The sequence below is a fragment of the Mobula hypostoma genome, chromosome 8 (assembly GCF_963921235.1).
Source record: "Mobula hypostoma chromosome 8, sMobHyp1.1, whole genome shotgun sequence".
Taxonomy (NCBI): Eukaryota; Metazoa; Chordata; class Chondrichthyes; order Myliobatiformes; family Myliobatidae; genus Mobula; species Mobula hypostoma.
The window spans coordinates 36,845,441-36,863,262 of NC_086104.1; positions in this window are offsets into that span (position 1 = coordinate 36,845,441).

Below are 17,822 nucleotides of genomic sequence, written 5' to 3' on the forward strand. Positions count from 1 at the left end.
TACTCGTTGGAATTTAGAAGATTGAGGGGGGATCTGATTGAAACGTATAAGATCCTAAAGGGATTGGACAGGCTAGATGCAGGAAGATTGTTCCCGATGTTGGGGAGGTCTAGAACGAGGGGTCACAGTTTGAGGATAGAGGGGAAGCCTTTTAGGACCGAGGTTAGGAAAAACTTCTTCACACAGAGAGTGGTGAATCTGTGGAATTCTCTGCCACAGCAAACTGTTGAGGCCAGTTCATTAGCTATGTTTAAAAGGAAGTTAGATATGGCCCTTGTGGCTACAGGGGTCAGGGGGTATGGAGGGAAGGCTGGGTTCTGAGTTGGATGATCAGCCATGATCATAATAAATGGCGGTGCAGGCTCGAAGGGCCGAATGGCCTACTCCTGCACCTATTTTCTATGTTTCTATGTCTACATGGTCCGTTAGTCATCAGATAGCAGTATTTCTGTTTATTTGGAGGATCACTGTTGCTACAACACAGAGTATGCTTGGCTGATATGGCAATGGGTCAGCAATTGCATACATGGCTGGATGTAGTGCAGGCTAGCTTGGTTATACAGTTGGAGGCAATACAAGAGGCAAAAAGGCTGGCAAAGGGTCACAAGATTGGGGCAGATAATTGCAAATGGCAGACACTGCGAGATTGTTCTGATCAGATGGGCACTGAGGGATGTCAAGGCTGGAGCTGTGGACGGGTTGTGGAAGCACTCTCATGTGATGGAGATGAGTGACAGAAGTCAAAGGGTATCTGTAGATCAATTGGTACATGCACATGACACCTAAGGTGATGATCAATAACGTAAGCTATCGGATAGCTTGGATCTGAGCTACAAGACAGTTTCTACGCTGTCGCCATTGCTGAAAAGGCACTGAGTCATGAATTATGGAAGACCATCGGATTTGAAGGAAGCTGAAGTGGACACTTCAGGAAAGGCAGATGCACCTCACAGTTTAGAAAACCTCAGAGGTGAAGAAGATCAGTGGATCACCTCAATTTATGATCAGTATCTTTCATGGGTAACTGTTCCACATAATAGGGCCTTGGTACGTTGTTCTTGAGACAATGCTGTTCACTTGGAAACTGCTGCATTCAATAAAGGATGCTCTTTTAGTAGATCTACTTATTTACAGCAACACAAAATACACACTGACATTACATTCTGGGGATTCATTCAAGTGATTGAGGTCACCATTTGAAAATCAGGCCTCACTGGGATAAGCTGAGGGGCCAGATTCAAAACCCCTCTGTGTCCTCAGCATTCATTTTTACATTGTGGGGCATAACAGGGGGTAGGGGAGCACCACGGTAGTGTTACGAATAGTGTAACGCTATTACTGCTTGGGACGATGCAGTTCGGGAGCTCAATTCTAACGTCATCTGTAAGGAGTCTGTGCGTCCTCCCTGTGGAATGCGTGGGTTTTCTCCAGGTGCTCTGTTCCCCCCCACAGTCCACAGACAGACCGGTTAGTAGGTTAATCGGTCATTGCAAATTGCCTTGTGAATGGGCTGTGGTTAACTCAAAAGTTGCTGGGTGGCACGGTTTGAAAGGCTGGAAGGGCTGGTTCCACACTGTATCTCTAATAAATAAATACAATGCTGCAGCAGACTGCTATCTACGTGAGCATCTGACCTTCAGTTAGTCTCAGACTTCCACTCTTCACTGTGCAGTCAGAGATCCAAGGAGGGCCAATTAGTCTTTCCCTTTGGACTCAGCCCAGTTTCTCATCTTGCCAATGGAACACAGTTAAAGAAAGACAGAAAACTTGCATTTTATTTGTAACCTTTACACAAACTTGGGATGAATCCAAAGTATTTCACCCAATGAACTCACTCTCCACCCTTTATGAATGCCTGACTTACGGTATGTACAACACAGATGTGCTTGTGAATATTGAGGAGAATGGAAGGATGGATTTGCAGGCATCTTCTAGTGTGTGGGAACTCAGTTTGTGGCAATATCTAAATGGTTGGGTTGAGCATCCTAGACTCTTAGGTTAGCACTTATGTGTTTATAGTCAGAGAGTCATAGAACATTACAGCACAGATACAGGCCCTTCAGCCCATCTAGTCTGTGCCAACCTGTTTCTCTGCCTCGTCCCAGCTTCCCCCACCTGGATCGTAGCCCTCCATACCCCATTCATCGAAATACCTCTCCAAGCTTCAAGATTCAAGATTGTTTAATACCATTTCCTGTGCACAATTTATAAAGGGGGATAAAATAATTGTTACTCCAGATCTGAAGTAGTTCAAAAAACCCCACAAAAGATAAAGAGCACATCAATAATAAAGTAAACACAATGGATTTAACTACATAAGATAGCCTATATACATAGTTTGATATCCATTAAGCGATGCTAGGATGTACATCAGGTGACGATCAGGATATAATGAAGTATTGGAGGAATTAGGGGTTGGAGGTGTTGATCAGTGTTGCTGCTTGGGGAAAGTTACTGTTTTTGAGTCTGGTGGTCCTGGTGTGGTTGTTAAATAGCCTCCTCCCTGACGGATCTGGGACAAACAGTCCATGAGCAGAGTGGGTGGGATCCTTGGTGATGTTACCGGTCCATTTCCAGCACCTTTCTGTATTTATGTCCTTGATGGTGGTACGTTGGCGCCAGGGATGTATCGGGCAGTTTTGACGACCCATTGTAGAGCCTTCACAGTGCAGCTTCCATACCTTCTCTTAAATGTTACAATTGAATTCGCATCCACCCTTTTCACCGGCAGCTCATTCTACACTCAACAACCCTCTGAGTGAAGAGTTACCCCTTAAATATTTCACCTTTCACCCTCAGAAAACTGGAGCAGCTGGAGAAAAACCTCACATGCAAGGGGAGAACATACAGACTCCTTACAGAGGATGTCATGATCGACAACCCGATCTGTAAAAGCATTGCGCTAATCACTATGCTACCGTGGCACCCCCCCCCCCAATGTTCTTAACCTTTTCAATCTTTCCCTGCAACTCACTGTCCTCAAATTCCTGGAACATCCTTGTAAATTTTCTCGGCACTCATTCAAGCTTATCGATTTCTTTCCTGTAGGTGGTGACCAGATTTGCACACAATTCTCCAAATTTGGCCTCATCCACTTCTTATACAATTTCAACATAACATCCCATGACTGTTCTTGGAAGTTGTTTGCCATTGCCTTCTTCTGGGCAAGTGTCTTTAGCAGACGGGTTACTCCAGCCATTATCAATACTCTTCTTAGATTGTCTGCCTGGCAACAGCGGCATATCTAGGACTTGTGATATGTATCAGCTACTCGTCTGACCATCTACTACCTGCTCCCACAGTTTTGCATGATCCTGCTCGGGGGTGGGGGGATGGGGGGCTAATCAGGTGCTACACCTTGCCCTAGGGTGACTTATAGGCCAGCAGAGGGAATGAGCACCTTACACCTCCTTTGGTATAACATAAGTCTGTATATTAGCATGAGTTATGTTATCCTGCAGATGCTTACCACATTCATGGCAAGAAAGTATGTTTCCCTGCTCTCATGACAGAAATGGTGCTAAAAATCACAACACCTTCAAACAAGCAAAGTGGAAATGACAGTAATCATTGAACTCTCTCCAAAATAACTTTGCTTTCCAAGCTGTAGAATGTGATGAGTTGAATGCTAAAAACAATATTTATTAGTTGCTTTTCCAATGTTATTTGACAACGTTTGCTCCCATCTGTTAATGTGTTTACACTTGCAGTGTATCCTGACTTATTTCTCACAATGAAGTATCTATGCGGCAAGTAAATATGTACACAGTACATACTACACATCAATCTTTCCCATCTCCAGCCAGGATATAGTAGTAGATTTACACCAGAGTTGAAATGGTGCAGTGATTTTTTATTTATTTAGGTCATTCTGCGAATCTGACTGTTTCATTTGTGTGCCCATCTGTTGAAGAATGGCATAAAACCTTTGTGTAACAAATGTTTTCAAAGGATTTATTTGAGACCATTCTCTGAAACTTTAAATTTCTCACAATTATTTTCCTGCCTAGTTCCTCCATCCCATTCATTCTTTCTAGCCTTTCTCCTGCACTTTGCTGCTTCTTTCATTTGCACTGTCCCTGAATCACATAATACAATAATAGACCTTGGAGACAGGGTGAAAGGTGAATCATTACAACACTTCAGCTGCTAGATATAAGTATTCTAATTTAAACAGAGCATTTTTTCTTGGATGGCATTACGGATATTGCTGGTGCTTTCGATCAGAGTTGCTGGAAATCTGAAATGAAAATTCATGGGGATGATACCAAGAATGGAGAGATTGAGTTGTGAGCACATTTTTCCATGGAGCGTAGGAGGATGAGGGGTGACTTTATAGAAGTATACAAAAACATGAGGGACAAAGATGAGATAAATGGCCAAAGCCTTTTTCCTAGAATACTGCGTTGTGACTGTGAACAAGTCACTGGAGAGACATTGAAGCTGGTGCATATAGAAGTCTTTATTCAGTGAAACAAGCAGACATCATACTGGAGACACCCTTGGAAGAAGAAGCCTCCTGACCCAATATTATATGACGTTTTTATATGCTAAATATCAAAAGTAACAACAACACAAAACTATACTATAGTTACAATGCATTTATACTGCTTCCTTTGATTCAAACACCTAGATCTTGGCGTCAACACAGAAGACACTCTAAATTGATTGTTAATCACTGCCGTCGCTGAGCTACATTCATGCATATGCAGACACCTCAGGTCAATAGGATGTTTCTTTGTTTGTAATCAACCCCAATCTGCAGGTCCAGGCAGTCCAGTGTTCTGATCTGCATTTTCAACTCAATCCACAATCCACATTCAGATCTGAAGAATGATTGCTGTTGAGATTAATATTGGTTATGTACCCTAAATACAGAATACGCCCTAACATACGGGAGTCTAAAATGCCATGGTTACCAGTGCCAATTCAATCAATATAAGTGGAACCTGTTCAGCATGTGCTTGAACCACTGTGGATCTTGGATTTACTATAAACCCTGCGAAGTTCTCTCTCTTGCAGTGGGTGTAGGATGAAGGACATGTCACAACTTCCAAGTATCATTGAAAATACCCTCAAGAATTTTCATACGGATACTGTAAAGTATGTGTGCCCAGTGGGTTCACTTTTAATGACATCACAGACTATTATAGGAAAGACAATAGATGTTCAAAGGGTGCACCAGAACTGTGAAGAGACTTGTCTGGAACTTTCAATAAAAAGAGATGTTGTCACATGACACAATTCCATTTACAATATCCACACTTTACAACAAATAGTATCTTTATGACAGGTATCAGTTCAACAGCACCAAAAATAAAATCCCAAAAGGGCCAAAGCAATTCCTGAGGCCTGAATCCCCACAGTTTTCACTATTTTGAACCATAGAAACATAGAAACATAGAAAATAGGTGCAGGAGTAGGCCATTTGGCCCTTCGAGCCTGCACCACCATTCAGTATGATCATGGCTGATCATTCAAATCAGAACCCTGTACCAACCTTCCCTCCATACCCTCTGACCCCCGTAGCCACAAGGGCCATATCTAACTCCCTCTTAAATATAGCCAATGAACTGGCCTCAACTGTTTCCTGTGGCAGAGAATTCCACAGATTCACCACTCTCTGTGTGAAGAAGTTTTTCCTAATCTCGGTCCTAAAAGGCTTTCCCTTTATCCTCAAACTGTGACCCCTCGTTCTGGACTTCCCCAACATCGGGAACAATCTTCCTGCATCTAGCCTGTCCAATCCCTTTAGGATTTTATACATTTCAATAAGATCCCCTCTCAATCTTCTAAATTCCAACGAGTACAAGCCCAGTTCATCCAGTCTTTCATCATATGAAAGTCCTGCCATCCCAGGAATCAATCTGGTGAACCTTCTTTGTACTCCCCTATGGCAAGGATGTCTTTCCTCAGATTAGGGGACCAAAACTGCACACAATACCCCAGGTGTGGTCTCACCAAGGCCTTGTACAACTGCAGTAGTACCTCCCTGCTCCTGTACTCGAATCCTCTTGCTATGAATGCCAGCATACCATTCGTCTTTTTCACCGCCTGCTGTACCTACATGCCCACTTTCAATGACTGGTCTATAATGATACTCAGGTCTCGTTGCACCTCCCCTTTTCCTAATCGGCCACCATTCAGATAATAATCTGTTTTCCTGTTTTTGCCACCAAAGTGGATAACCTCACATTTATCCACATTAAATTGCATCTGCCATGAATTTGCCCACTCACCTAACCTATCCAAGTCACTCTGCATCCTCTTAGCATCCTCCTCACAGCTAACACTGCCGCCCAGCTTCGTGTCATCCTTATCAAAGCTGCGACAGGTCCTTGTCACACCAAGAACTGAGAAATTAAGCTTAAAGATTCCCTTCTCTTACCAATTCTGGAGTCAGTGCCATTGTAAGGATCAAAGAAGGTGTAGCAGATACTGATAAGAAGGGTTATATCAGAAAGGCTGAGGAACTTAATGTCCTCAGCTTTTGCTATTTCCTAAAAATATGTAATTTTCAAAAGAACCACAAGTCATTCTTGATACTTTAATTAACTTCCACTTTTCTATAAATGAAAATTTTTCTTTAGGAAAATTTAGTTTTTTAGCTTAGGCTCACCCTGATGTAGTTTTGAAGTATATTCTTACACAAACTATTCTTAAACTACACGTTATGTAATAATTTCCTTCCTATCATTCCTCTGGATGATGAAGACCAACAGCAGAACTTCAATCTGTTCACTCAGGTCAACTCCAGCTATTTGGCTCCCTTTGTTATAGAGGAGTGTTTTCCACCTCTACAACATAAGACGTTCAGGGTACCTGAGTGGAGAATGCTCAGCTTCTGTTCTGCATTTGGCACTTGTGATTTAGTTGTTCGTGGAATCTGGGTGATACTGGCAAGGCCACAGCTCATACCCTTTCCATTTTCCCCAAGGGCACAGCAGTGGCATTCTCTTTAAACTGTTAAAGTTCTTCTATTGTCTGGCTCCTTCAATAACCCTTGAAGTAAAATATGGTTTTATTTTTCCATGAATGCACCATGTAGCTTACGGTCAATGTGCTCCTTGGTCTTAAGAAGCAGATCAATTAGAGTCAAATCCTCATGGATTAGTTTGTTATTTTGCATCACTTTTACTGAGGCAGAATTTATATTTCTAATGACAAGTTAGATGGCAACAGCTTCTGCAAAGATATCCCAGTCCCAATGCAATATGTACTTGAGTTGAATAATTAAACAGCTTTGATCATTTACAATTTTGCAATCAATCAATGCGGCCAATTAATGCGGGAGGAGAGAGTGCAGCGTGCTGCGCGTGCACAGCCCTCTGCTGTAAATGATATCGTATCCGTTAAATAGGGGCCGTGGACAATTCAGCTTTGATGGAGACAGATGTGAAAGCATAGAGGAACATCTGGAGAAATTTCTGAAACGCCCGTTCGCTGCTGTCGTTACTGCGCGATCGTGAATCTTCCAGAGGGAAGGTCTCAACATCCCTGTCTTTGCTTGCTGTTGGCGACCGAGATTGAGGTCGAATCGCTCGGATAGAGATGGTGCTCGGTACTTGGTGTCGGAGAGCTGATCGGAGGCTCGAAGTTTTCGGACGACTCAGAGTCGGACTGTGGTCGGGCACGGCAATGAGTTTTTCTTCCTTCTCCTGTCTGCGTGAGATGTGGGACATTTGAGAGACTTTGAACTTTTTACTGTGCTCATGGACTATTCTTCATCAAGTTATGGTATTGTTGCCCTGTTGTAACTGTATGTTATAATTATGTGGTTTTGTTAGTTTTTTCAGTCTTGGTCTGTCCTGTGTTTTGTGATATCACACCGGAGGAAATATTGCATCATTTCTTAATGCCTGTTTACTAAATGACAATAGAAGAGGACTGCGTGTCTTCATAATCTAAAAACATCAATACACTTCACAATCTTTTATGTATATAAGCTATGTAATGTATTTATATTTATTTCATTTTCTTAATTATTGTATTCTTTATCTTATTTTCTGTGCTGCATCAGATCCAGAGTAACAATTGGTACATTCTCATTTACAATTATGTACTGTAAATGACATTAAACAGTCTGAAATAACTTGAAAAAGGTAATAATGAAATTCCTTCATGTTATAGTCTAGGGCCCACCAGGTCTCAGATATGACTTGATCTAATTTGATTCCTTCAAACACATTAAGTTACACTTTTTCGAGAACACAAATTGACTGTATTGTATTAGCTTTCAAGTTCCTATATGAATTAATTTTTAGGGACAAGTCTGTTCTGGTGCAAGATGTTATTTGCAGCCTTTCAGCATCCGATAAATACCAATTCAGCCTCACAGTAGCAAGGACTCATGAAGAATGAAATTAGATCAAGTCATATCTGAGCCCTGGTGGGCTCTGGCCTATAACATGAATCGCTGTTAACACTAGGCTTTCCACATATTCTTACCTGTAGGTGGCACATGGATTTCTTTCAGCGATAGAGCTGTAATGGAGAAGTTGTTTCTTTTTTCCCTTGGATAAAAGGTTAATGTATTATATTGTAGAAGTCTACCACTCTATAATTGGTGCACAGAGGAAGAAAGCTATTTTCATTGGCAGATGGTTTAAGGACCAAGGGTACATATTTAAAATGATGGGCAAAAGATACACAGGGATTGTGAGGAAAAACTTAATGCGGAGCAGAAAGCAGAATTTGAAAGTTACATGTAAACAAGTGGGTCTCATATAGATCCTTGGATAGGAAATGGATGGACACTTGAAAGTGTAATCTGCATGGCTATGGAGAAACAGTGTGGGGCATTGGTGGTTGAGATTGATCTACTAAGAGCCGGCGGTAACTTAATAGCATGGCCACCTTCTATGCCATAAAAATTAATGATCCTATGATTCTACGACCTGCTATGATTCTGGACTTGTGCTTGATGAAGACTGTTGATTTCAGTATCTTGAAGTGGGAAAGGTAAAACCAACACAGGTATTCACAGTTGATTTTTGTCTTGTTTTGTGTTGTAAAGGGAACATACATTGCCAGTTTTTCTCTATTAATCGCTTTCAGCAACAAAAAGTAAAATAATATTTTCTACATGTCTGTTATTCATTGTAAGTATTAAGAAATGGGAGTAACAGGTTCCTCTATATGATGACAGATTAATCCTTGGTCATAATGAGCAGTCAAGTGTGTCAGCTAGTTGAGGTATTGCCTCATGGTGTGTTCGCATACACAGCAGGGCTGCATGGCAGTTACCATACGCAATTACAGCACCACCTGTAACATTGTGGTTCAATTCTGGGTGCTCCGATTTCCTCCCACATTCCAAGACTTAAGGTTAGGATTTGTGAATTGCGAGCATGCTATGTTGGAGACAGTTGTTGGTTGCCCAGCACAGTTCTCACTGATTTGATTTGATGCAAACAATGCATTTTTCTGTATGTTTCCATGTACGTGTAACAAATAAATCACAGCACCAGTGACCTGAGTCCACTCCTGACATTGCGTGCTGCATGTGTGGAGTTTTCACATATTTCTGTGACACCTGGGTTTCTTCCAGATCTTCCCAACCCCTCCAACATCCTGCAGACAGTTTGCTAGGGTAATTGACCACTGTATGTTGCCTGCAATGAGTGCATAAGAGATAAAATCTGTGGGGAGTTCATGAGAGATGTGGAGAGAATAACTTCTCATGAATCCAAGGTTAGCGTAAATGGCTGGTGATAGTTAGAGTAGTAAATGGCCTGTTTCTGAACTGTATGACTCTATGATTCTACTCCGATCCCAGCACAAAATGAGGCTGTGAAAATGCATTGGAATCAAACATGTAAATAAGAAAGATTTTATGGAATTATACTTGTTCATTTTTGATTTGAGAAGGTGAAAGCTATCACAATATAATTTCATGCATTTTACAAATAATCAAATTGCAAATCTCATCGCTAATTCAGGAATTCCAAGAAAAAAACTGAGGGTTTATCAACAGAGATCTCCAGTTTAAATCAATAGTATTCGACATCTATAGTTTTCAGATCTGAAACTCTATAAGATTGTGGTGAAAAGGATACGACTAGAATGCATAATATGCTTGAATGTGTTAGAGTTTATCTGCAGCAGATCCATTGTAAGAATTATTCTATACATCCATATCACATTGCATGGTCTTTTGTATTGTGGAGACAAAAACTTGAGTACCTCAGTGGCTCAGTATAAATTGTTTTTGAACTAAAACTATTTTCATGGAATGAACTGTAACCTAGAAAATCACCTAGCACCTTATTAAGTGCAGCCAAAATACAAATGTGATTTCTTTCTCCCACACTTAGTAAGGTTGATGCCACTGATTGAATGTTTTAATCCCCAGCACTAATCCTGTTCCCATTTTATGAACTTCTGCTCTCAATAGAACATAAACACTTACTGGCCGCAAGTCATCATGTTCCAAAAAGGTCTAATTTGAAAAAAAAGGTATCTATTTTCACAATCTCTTTACACCTTTCATTCCACTGTTCCTCCCGATGCTGGGTCTAACTTGGATACAGTCCTGAGGATTCCCACTACTTCTCACTATCCTGCACAGCGACTATTATCTATATATGTACCATTCCTACAATCACACTGACATGCAACAAGGCTCTGTGGACAGTCATCAGAAGCCGAAATTCTGGCAGATTTCCCTTTTTCAGCTTGGAGGTTCCTGGGTTGAAATACAGAGTCTCTGTTAGTGTCCTGGTTACAATCAATGATCTCAGTGCAGGTAAGTAGTTGATGCTCTAGATTTATATAGACTGCAGCTGGTCTAGTCCATTGATGTATAAACAAATGGAGCTATCTGTCGGCCATTTCAGAATGATTACTTGTGAGGTGATATATCTGATGGTTGGGACTTCACAAAGGGGTTTTACTCTATGACAATTTCTGTTGGTTATTTGGACTAATATTGAAACAATTGGGAAAAGATGGCTGCAATATGTGAGTTTTTTTATTACGATGCAGCCTTCTAATCTCAATTGCACCAAAATATTGTTATGACCAAGTGTGATAAATAGGTTAGGCCATTTTTACATCCTTTTTTGGTCTTCTCGCAGAAGAGAACTCATCATTTTCAAGTTGTGTTGATACTGCTAGGACTGAGTGAATAAATTTTAATTACTTCTGTCAAATGCTCTCAACTTGATTGTGAGACAAGTTGCCATTTGTTTTCTGGAGAGATTAGCTGTTGAGATCCCAGCTGTTACTAGGATCTCTTGATACGACTTTTGACTTACTTACCATCCAGATCATATCCTCTTCTTGCAACGACCATCAGTTTCACATCACCAGCATTATGAACAACTACTTTCCTATAAATGTCAAACTCTTGAACCAACCTGTACAACCCTAATCCTACTACAGTAATAGAACACTACTGACCACCTCTTTCACTACCATGGCATTGCCTCAAATTGTGTCTTTTTTTTCCCCACAAGGCTCTTGTTTTTGCACAGTTATTTTTCCCTCTCTTTGCTGCCTTGTATAATTTATATAGTAGTAGTAGTCATATTTTATTGATCCCAGGGAAAATTGGTTTTTGTTACAGTTGCTCCATAAATTATAAATAGTAATAGAACCATAAATAGTTAAATAGTAATATGTAAATTATGCTAGTAAATTATGAAATGTCCAGGACCAGCCTATTGTCTCAGGGTGTCTGACCCTCCAAGGGAGGAGTTGTAAACTTTGAAGGCCACAGGCAGGAATGACTTCCTATGACGCTCTGTGCTGCATCTCGGTGGAATGAGTCTCTGGCTGAATGTACTCCTGTGCCCACCCAGTACATTATGTAGTGGATGGGAGACATTGTCCAAGATGGCATGCAACTTGGACAGCATCCTCTTTTCAGACACCACCGTGAGAGAGTCCAATTCCATCCCCACAACATCACTGGCCTTGCGAATGAGTTTGTTGATTCTGTTGGTGTCTGCTACCCTCAGCCTGCTGCCCCAGCACACAATAGCAAACATGATAGCACTGGCCACCACAGACTCGTAGAACATCCTCAGCATCGTCCGGCAGATGTTAGAGGACCTCAGTCTCCTCAGGAAATAGAGACGGCTCTGGCCCTTCTTGTAGACAGCCTCAGTGTTCTTTGACCAGTCCAGTTTATTGTCATTTCGTATCCCCAGGTATTTGTAATCCTCCACCACGTCCACACTGACCCCCTGGATGGAAACAGGGGTCACCAGTACCTTAGCTCTCCCCAGGTCCACCACCAGCTCCTTAGCCTTTTTCACATTAAGCTGCAGATAATTCTGCTCACACCATGTGACAAAATTTCCTACCGTAGCCCTGTACTCAGCCTCATCTCCCTTGCTGATGCATCCAACTATGGCAGAGTCATCCGAAAACTTCTGAAGATGACAAGACTCTGTGCAGTAGTTGAAGTCCGAGGTGTAAATGGTGAAGAGAAAGGGAGACAAGACAGTCCCCTGTGGAGCCCCAGTGCTGCTGTTCACTCTGTCTGATGCACAGTGTTGCAAACACACGTACTGTGGTCTGCCAGTCAGGTAATCAAGATACCAGGGAAGCATCCACCTGCATCGCTGTCAGCTTCTCCCCCAGCAGAGCAGGGCGGATGGTGTTGAACGCACTGGAGAAATCAAAAAACATGACCCTCACAGTGCTCGCTGGCTTGTCCAGGTGGGCGTAGACACGGTTCAGCAGGTAGACGATGGCATCCTCAACTCCTAGTCGGGGCTGGTAGGTGAACTGGAGGGGATCTAAGTGTGGCCTGACCATAGGCCGGAGCAGCTCCAGAACAAGTCTCTCCAGGGTCTTCATGATGTGGGAGGTCAGTGCCACTGGTCTATAGTCATTGAGGCCGCTGGGGCGTGGCGTCTTCGGCACAGGGAGGAGGCAGGACGTCTTCTACAATACAGGAACCCTCCGGAGCCTCAGGCTCAGGTTGAAGACATGGCGAAGTACTCCACATAGCTGAGGGGCACAGGTTTTGAGCACCCTGGTACTGACACCATCCGGTCCTGCAGCCTTGCTTGGGTTGAGACGTTTTAGCTGTCTTCTCACCTGTTCAGCTGTGAAGCCCACCGTGGTGGTTTCGTGTGGGGAAGGGGTATAGTCATGAGACAGGGTGGGGGACTGTGAGGAGGGGTAGGAGGGGAGAGTGGAATATGTGTTGGTTGGGGGCTGACAACAGATGGCTCATGTGGGGGATGGGCAGGGGCCACAATGTCAAATCTGTTAAAGAACAGGTTAAGTTCATTGGCCCTGTCCACACTGCCTTCAGCTCCTCTGTTGTTAGTTTGCCGGAACCCAGTGATGGTCCTCATCCCCCTCCAGACCTCTCTCATGTTGTTCTGCTGGAGTTTCCACTCAAGCTTCCTCCTGTACCTGTCTTTAGCCTCCCTGATCCTTGCTTTCAGGTCCCTCTGTATTTCCCTCAACTCCTCCCTATTTCCATCTCTAAACCCCCTCTTTTTGGCGTTCAGGATGTCCTTAATGTCCTTTGTCACCCATGGCTTGTTATTTGCATAACAAAGTGCATGTGTCGTACCTACATGATTGTGATGTTGCTGCAAGTGAGTTTTTCATCGTGATCATGCCTCACCACATGACAGGAAACTTCATTTCACTCAACTACTTGACTTAATCACTTCTGAAGGATGAGAGTGGGGGGTGTGCATTCAGAGTTGATTGAGTGGGGTGATTGGTTATGAGGAATACCAGAAGTTACTTTACCTTGTGCTATCCTGCTATCCTAATCTATCACGGTTTTCCCAGTTTTGTTTTAACAAATCTTCTTGGGGCTAAGTGGAGATTCTATGCCAGAAGGTTAGAGGGATGGTAAGGTGTAGAGTGTTGATAAGGGTGGTGGTAGTTATCTATAGCACTGGGCACCATGATGCTCAGTTGTGTTATGGCTGTATGAAAGATTCATCTATGAGTGGGATAACTATACTAAAATTGTAAGTATTAAAGGATTGTGCTTCTTTACAATTTACATTGTGCACTAAAGTAATATAATATATACCATACTGAAAATAGAAGCACGAAAGAGAATGGTGGAGGCTTTAAACATCATTTTTTCAGTCCTCCCTGGCTATGGCAGTGTTGTAGCATGAACAAAATCACCAGAGAGGTATTGAAGCTGGAGGTTGTAGAAGTGTTAGTATACAACTAAACCGAGCAGCAGGCATCGTATTGAGACCCTCTTGGAGGAAGAGTCCTCCTGGCCCAATATTCCATGACATTTTTATATGCTAAGGATCAAAGGTAACAGCAGGAAAATTCTATAATTACAATGTATCAACAATGCTTCCTTTGAATTACATATAATTTTTACACACCTTTTTCTTTGGACATACCCATACACTCCAGACACCCAAAATGAATATTAATCAACACTCTCTGGTCTGCAATCAACTGCAGTTCACAGCTCCAGGAATACTCTTGTTCAGGGCTGCATTTTAAATTCAATCTACAATCCATGTTCATGTCTGAAAATTGGTTGCTGGTGAAGTTAATATTTGTGATATACCCTAACTCCAGAATATGCCCTAACAGTAGTACTGTTAGATGATGGCAGTAATGTTAATATTATATGGTTGGTAAGAAGGAGAGAAAGAATTTGCTGAGTAATTACAGGCCAATTGTTCATAGCTGGTGGTGAGCAAATTGTAAACCAATTGTGAAAGATATAATATCATCATCATCATCATGTGCCATGTCGTATGATTTGGGCAATCATGCCCTATGACCATGATTGTTCTTGGCAAAATTTTCTACAGAAGTGGCTTGCCATGGCTTTCTCTGGGCAGTGTCTTTTCAAGACAGGTGAGCCCAGGCGTTGTCAATACTCTTCAGAGATTGTCTGCCTGGTGTCAGTGGTCACATAACCAGGACTTGTGACATGCACCAGCTGCTCATATGATCATCCGTGGCTTTACGTGACTCTGACTGGGGGGCTAAAGGTGCCCAAGGGTAACCTTCATTTAGAAAGGCACAGATTAATCATGGTAGTTGACGTGGTTTAGGGAAGGTTATGTCTGACCAACCACAGAGATCTTTGGGGAGGTAGTAATGATGGTTGACAACAGCAATGCGTTTGATGTAGTTCACATAGATTTTAACAAGATTGTTGACAAGATTCCATATATAAAACTGGATTGGCCATAAGAAATAAATGATAATATTTCAAGAGTGTCTGGAAGGCTGTTGTCTCTGGGGCTTTACGAGACAAAGTTCAGTCTTTTGTGAAATATATTAATGATTTAGATCTAAATGAAAAGTGCATAATTAAGAAATTTGCATGTGAATAAATCATTGGCCTTGTGGTTGACCAATAGGTGGGAAGCTTTAGACTGTGAAAAGATATAAAAGCTTTGGTCAGCTGTGAAGTAAAGCATGTAGTGTGGGGGAGGAAGCATCATGTAACTTGGGAAGGAAATGCACAGTAGAGTGTTTTTGAAGAACAAAGGGATATTTTAGGGTTCATACACAGGCATGAAATTGAAGATACACTAATAAATTGGTTAAGAAGCAGGAGGTACATCATCTGCTGAAGGCTAGATCTGTGGCATTCAAGTCTGGCGACCCAAGTCTGTACCAGAAAACCAGTATGATTTGTGGAGAGCTATTTCAAGGGTGAAGAGACAATTTCCATGAAGTTGGAGGTGACATCAGATGTACAACAACTCTGGCAGGGTTTGCAAGACATTACTTCCTACGAAGCGAAACCCAACAGCATGAATGGCAGCGATGGTTCACTACCAGATGAACTCAATGCCTTCCGCTTCTGCTTCGAAAGGGAGAATATAACTACAGCTGTGAAGATCCCTGCTGCACCTGATGACCCTGTGATCTCTGCCTTTAAAGAAGGTGAACCCTCGCAAGCCAGAAGGTAATGATGGGGTACCTGGTAAGGCTCTGAAAACCTGCGCCAACCAGCTGGCGGGAGTATTCAAGGGCATTTTCAACCTCTCACTGCTATGGGTGAAAGTTCCCACTTGCTTCAAAAAGGCAGCAATCATACCAGTGGCTAAGGAGAATAATGCGAGCTGCCTTAATGACTATCGCCCAGTAGCACTCACATCTACAGTGATGAAATGCTTTGAGAGGTTGTTTATGACTAGACTGAACTCCTGCCTCAGCAAGGACCTGGACCCATTGCCTATCACCACAATAGGTCAATAGCAGATGCAATCTAAATGGATCTTCACATGGCTTTAGACCACCTGGACAACACAAACACCTATGTCAGGATGCTGTTCATCAACCATAGCTCAGCATTTAATACCATCATTCTCACAATCCTGATTGAGAAGTTGCAGAATCTGGGCCTTTGTACCTCCCTCTGCAAATGGATCCTCGACTTCCTAACCAGAAGACCACAATATGTGCGGATAACATCTCCTCCTTGCTGACGATCAACAATGGTGCACCTCAGGGGTGTGTGCTTAGTCCACTGTTCTACTCTCTATATACACATGACTGTGTGGCTAGGCATAGCTCAAATACCATCCATAAATTTGCTGATGATACAACCATTGTTGGTAGAATCTCAGATGGTGACGAGAGGGCATACGGGAGCGAGATATGCCAACTAGTGGAGTGGTGCTGCAGCAACAACCTGGCACTCAACATCAGTAAGACAATTGAGTTGATTGTGGACTTCAGGAGGGGTAAGACAATGGAACACATACAAAGCCTCATAGAGGGATCAGAGGTGGAGAGAGTGAGCAACTTCAGTTTCCTGGGTGTCAAGATATCAGAGAACCTATCTTGGGTACGAGCCTACAAAGTACCCAGGACATTTTTAAGGAGCAGCGTCTCAGAAAGGCAGCATCCATTATTATGGATCCCCAGCACCCAGCGTACACCCTTTTCTCACTGTTACCATCGGGTAGGAGGTACAGAAGCCTAAAGGCACACAGTCAGTGATTCAGGAACAGCTTCTTCCCCTCTGCCATCCAATTCCTAAATGGACATTGAACCCGTGAACATGACCACACTTTTTTAATACATATTATTTCTGTTTTTGCATGATTTTTAATCTATTCAATATATGTGTACTGTAATTGATTTACTTATTTACTTATTATTGTTAATATTTTGTTTTTTTCTCTTCTTCTTCTTCTTCTATATTATGTATGCATTGAACTGCTGCTGCTAAGTTAACAAATTTCACGACACATGCCAGTGATAATAAACCTGATTCTGAGAGGCAAAAGGCATACACAATTCTTTCATTCATTAGTTGAAGCATTAACTTAAGAGCAGGGAGATTAAGCAAGAGCTGTGTGCTTAGTGGTGAGATTCCGTTGGAGATGGTGGAAGTTTCAGAGAATTATGCGCTGGATATAATTCTCTGAAACTTCTGTCACCTCCAACAGGATCCCACCACCAAGCACATCTTTCCTCCCCCCCCCAACTTTCTGATTTCTGCAGGGATCGCTCCCTATGCAACTCCCTCGTCCATTCGTCCATCCCCACTGATCGCCCTCCTGGCACTTATCCTTGCAAGCGCAAAAAGTGCTACACCTGCCCCTACACCTCTTCCCTCACTACTATTCAGGGCCCCAAACAGTCCTTCCTGGTGAGGCGACACTTCGCCTGTGGATCCGTTGAAGTCATTTACTGTGTTCGGTGCTCCTGGTGTGGGCTCCTGTACGACGGAGAGACCTAACGTAGATTGGGGGACTGCTTCACCGAACATCTATGTTCCATCCACCTGAACAAACAGGATCTCCCAGTGGCCACATATTTTAATTCCACTTGCCATTCCGATTCCAATATGTCCATCCGTACTTAAAGTGGAGGAACAACACCTTTTTTTC